The sequence below is a fragment of the Lactuca serriola genome, chromosome 4 (genome assembly GCF_051521515.1).
Source record: "Lactuca serriola cultivar US96UC23 chromosome 4, Lser_US96UC23_V15, whole genome shotgun sequence".
NCBI classification, from domain to species: Eukaryota; Viridiplantae; Streptophyta; class Magnoliopsida; order Asterales; family Asteraceae; genus Lactuca; species Lactuca serriola.
This window is the reverse complement of record NC_136411.1, coordinates 77,245,367-77,250,541: the sequence shown is the minus strand read 5'-3', so window position 1 is coordinate 77,250,541 and position 5,175 is coordinate 77,245,367.

Sequence of the window (5,175 nt, the reverse complement as noted above, 5' to 3'; positions counted from 1 at the left end):
ATCTCATCCAGCTATCAAGCATCCAAGAGGCGATGTAGCAACACTATTTGATGTATTTTTCTGAGCAATTCGCGTAATATTATGACTCTTGGAGTTGTCCCCCCCCCCCACCCCTTAAAAGAAAATAAAATTTAAATACTCTTCAACCTTTATATGACTTTAATGGGTGCCTTATAGAGAGAAAAATGATAGGTCCCAAGGCTACCACGAACCGACTTGGAAATGATAAGAAACCCTCTAAAGGATAAGCTTATAGACTTCCATAAAGAGCTTATTTTTAAATTTATCAATGATTATAACCCAACTTGAGTATTTGTACATCTTTGCACCACAAGATTACCAAGATAGATAAACGGAATAGCCCCTTTAATATAATTCATCTATCGGGCTATGTAAGGCATCTCACAAATTAAAATTCCAATACCAAACACTTACTCTTACGAAGTTTGACTATGATACCCAAGGCATGGTGAAAACATCTTAAGATGCGGATGAGATTTATGACGTTTTATGTTGACCACTCCTCGATGAATATAGCATCATCCGCGTATTGGAAAAGATATAAACAAAGCCAATTATTAGGCATTCTAATACCTTAGTGTATATCCTCTTCCATAACTTCGTCCAAATCAACTTTAAGCCCCTGGCCGAAATGATGAAAAGGAAAGAAGAAATAGGGTACCATTGGTGAATCCCTCACTCCATAATAACTCTTTTTATGTAAGAGTGATGTTGACAAGAACCAAACTTTAGTTATGGATCATATACCCCAAACCCAAACTCTTCATTATTACTTAAGCCAATTTGGTGCATGACATCGTCAATAAAGCCCCAACTTAGGGAATCAAATGATTTGTCAATTTCACCTTAACTAACACTCTTTTGTTACTCTTTGTAGTGCAACTGATAACCTCATTCATCACCAACGACCCGTCAAATATGTATCTTCTACTGATGAAAGTACATTGCTCAATACCAATCACCGATCTGATAACATCTTTTAATCTCAATGTAAGTGCCTTGGAAATAGTTTTAGTCACGCAACTGATAAGATTGACCAGTCTAAAATGTGCAAGGTTAAGTGGAGATTTAGTTTTAGCGAAAATCATAATGTACAACACATATGTGAGGAATAATTTCCACCTTGAATGATTCCTTTATGAATATTGATGGCATCATCCCCAAATAAGATGTTGGCGATGATGTCCACATGACCTTTACTTGTGATGATGAGGAAAAATGTCGTATGACCATCAATTCAATAGGGCTTTCCCTCTACTATGAAATAACTGATGCAACCCTCAAGACCTTTCAAGGAGAATGTAATGGAAACGGGTAACTCATTAATCTCATTGACTTATCCACTTAAGCTGACTATTCTTCTAAAGTCATTTTATCACTCTATATCGCCGATGACACACTTTTGATTATGGACTGTATCGAGGGTGTTCACCTCCAAACCAAAAGAGTCCTTTTCTAAGCACTCAGTGAAAGCATTTGACTCTTGTTGACTGTCAACAAAGGATATTATTGTTTCCTTGATATTCAAGTTAATAATGAAAAAGTGTATCAAACTATCTGAAGTGTTATATAAAAAATGTGGATGAATCCATGAATTATGTATAAGGATCCACTTTTAGGTGATGTTAAGGTGTACCCGCATAATTGCACTATTGCATTTTTAGTTGGGCTCCACAACTAGTCATTTACTTTGTCAACTTTTGTGAAAATGTATGCATCTAAACAAGATGTTGATAAGAGAAAGTACATGAGGCTTTGGGTCAGAACTACTTTGAAGTGAAAATAAAAAGTGGACCACAAATACTACTGCTCTACAACCTGCATGTGTGGGTTTGTTACGTTCTATTATGAAACCATTAAGTAGATAAATAATTCTTGTATGAAAGGCCCAAAGGATTAGTTATGGCATATGCTGACTAACATCGTTCGTACCATGAATAGTAAATAGAAGGAGTTGAAGGATGATGCATTGATGAAATGTGTCATGCCTAAATGGCTTTCATCTGCTATACCTTTACTTGAAATAAAGATCTTTCATTTGCATTCACCCCTGAAGACTCAAATATGTCATTTTTAGAATCTTTTAAAGATTCCTTGAATGATCCATATGCTCAGATTATCATAAAATACAACCTTAATGGCCCTCTTATGCTCTATATATCCAATATGATTCCTGCTTCCGAGATGGCTAAATTTTATACTCTCAATTAAGTTTTTATGTGTCAGGTTTCAACATGTTTTGTAACATTTAGTTTCGAGATGTTTCTGATTTCGGGTTAGCGGACTATAATTTGATTGAATAAAGGTCTTGGGCTTCAAGGGAATAGATTTTAGACCCTATTGGATGTTGATAATATGGATTAAGTGATTTAAGCCCTTGAATTGTGTAACGGAGCCAAAGGTTAAAATGGGAAAATTGATATATCCGACTTCTTGCATGAATTAATGAATTTAGTTCGGTATGTTTTAGTAAAAAGTAATTAGATATAATTGTAGCTTTTGTCAATACCTTCACATTCATATAAAGATCATTGAAAACGGAGTTGAAACAAAGAAGTTATGATTGTTTCAAGCTAGAATGGAATTGGGAAAAACTTGTCACCATAGTGTGCTGAGGAGTTCACAATGGAGTGGTGAGCTGTGCAGCCTAGACTCATTAAATTTGTGTATTTTCATATTTAAAGGTTGCAACCCCTTATTTTAGGTCAATTTTCATCCTCCACTGCATCATGAACCCCTCTTTCGAACAATCCTTAGCCTTCATTTATAAATCGCGCTCCTCCTTTCTCCACTCATAGCCTGAAAACACATGGTCTATCTTTATATCATGGTTCTCGTTTGATTTATTGCTTTCGATTTGGAAAAAGTGTTCGTGTATCTATCTTATTTTCTGGTTGCGTATGATCATGTTTTCATCTGATTTTTTGTCGGTGACAACCGAGTCTGCAGAATGGTTGAGTGCTATAGAATGGTATGGATCATGTTGTGCTCTGTAAGTGATGAGTGGGATGTTGATTGGGTTCCTATAGGTTGGTGGGATGTTGGTCGTGTGCATATAGGCCCAGTGAGGTGTTTTTCATGAGTCTTCTGACCTGTGGTTGGATGATGGCATGAATGGTGTGGAACCGTGAACTTATCATTCCAATGAGTGGATGGTATCACAACGTATCGTGAACAAGTATAGATATGATGTAGGTGGATGAGACCTTTGGGTCTTGGTTCATTGGTCTTTTGGCTTGGATGAGAGTTAAAGCAATATGGTATTGCCATGGGTGGCACAGTGCCCTATAGGTTTGGTTGGTGATCGACAATCCATTGTTGAGCTTCTTCTTACTAAATCCTTGTTCTCTTTTGCGAGAATGGTTTCATGTGAGTTAAGTTAACAGTGATGGAGTTCGTGGTCAGTCTTATGGATGATTTGTCATATCATTGTGCACCTAAGTTATAGGATATTCAGTGTCATGCGATATTTTTGGATTGACCATTATTACACTCGTGGGAGTGATGAGTAGTGGTGACTTGTTAGGAAGTTAAGTTTGTATTTGAGGTCTTTTGGCATAATTTCCAAATTTGGGATTGGTTGGAATTCATGATCGGAAGGGTTTGAGTGTTTTTTTTTGCGCGGTTTGGTGGTGTTCCTAGTCAGGGACTAAGGGTATGTATGACGAATGGATGACCGTTAATTATTATGTATGTTTACTGGAGTTTTAGGCTGATGGATTCTCAGTTTTATAAAGTATGTTGATAGAGTTGGTTCATAGTCGTAATTTCAAGAGTTTTCCCAGTTTTAGTGGTTTTCACTATGAGTCGGGTCGTACATTCCGGGAGGGAAAGGTAATTTTTTAAATTGATTGTTTTCAAAGGATTAGGTTGTTTATTGGCATTGGTTGGGTTCCGAATGGTCTTTCAAATTTTTCTCTAAGGATTTTTGGATTTTATGAAGCGGTTGGAGGAACCATATGGATTGTTTTGGTGTTGTTTTCAGAAATTTTAACCGAGTCGGATTTTGAGGACGAAATCCAATTGAAGCAGGGGAGAATTGTAACATCAAGTTTCGAGATGTTTCTGATTTCGGTTTAGCAAACCATAATTTGATCGAATAAAGGTCTTGGGCTTCAAGGGAATAAAGTTTAGACCCTGTTGGATGTTGATAATGTTGGTTAAGTGATTTAAGATCTTGAATTGTGCTTTGGAGCTAATGGGTAAAATAGGAAAAGTGATATATCAGACTTCTTGCGTAAATAATGAAATTAGTTCAGTGTTTTTAGTCAAAAGTAATTAGATAGAATTGTGGGTCTTGTCAATAAGTTTGCATGCATATAAAGATCACTAAAACACAAAGTTGAAAGAAAAAGAAGTTATGATTGTTTTAAGTTGCAATGCAATTGGGAAAACCGGTCACCATTGCATCAAGAACCCCTCTTTCTAAAAAAAACCCTAGCCTCCCTTGACAAATCAAGCTCCTCACCTCCCCTCTCATCCATATTCTTGAGTTTTTATGGCTCTTGGGTATTAAGTTCTTCAAAGACTTGGTTTTGAAGCTTTACAATTGAATAAATCAACCTTCATTTGCCTTCTGGACCCTTGTGAGTTGCAAAGATCCTTGCTTTATTGTGTTTCTTCAATAGATCTATGAATATTTGTTGTTTTGGTCAATTTATATGAGTTTTGGTCCCTTTGTAACTTTTTCATGGAGCTTGAAGAATTCCATGAGCTTCGGTTCATGTTTAACGTTCAGATACAGTGATTTGGTGGAGCAAAGAGTGTATGCAAGAACTCTCCTTACTCTATGAATGAAGAAAGTGGGTTTTTGGACATTTCTTAGCTTAGGGTTTTAGATCTTAGAAATTTTTGGCATTATTATGGATAACGTTGGAAGGTTTATCCATCTAAATTTACATCATGTTGATTCATGTATGAAAGTTGGAGACTTAGACTCAATGGATTTAGTCGAGAAAGATGCATTATTGGACGCTTTGAGACTTAAAGTTTAGATCTTGGTTGTTTGGACCATCCTAATAGATAAAGTTGGAAACTTTATCCATTATGAAGCTATTAAGTACCAGATCTGATGTTATGAGCGTTGATCTCAAAGGATTACGCCCTTAATGAAGAAAAATCCTTCTCACCAATACCACAGTGTAGCCAAGGAAG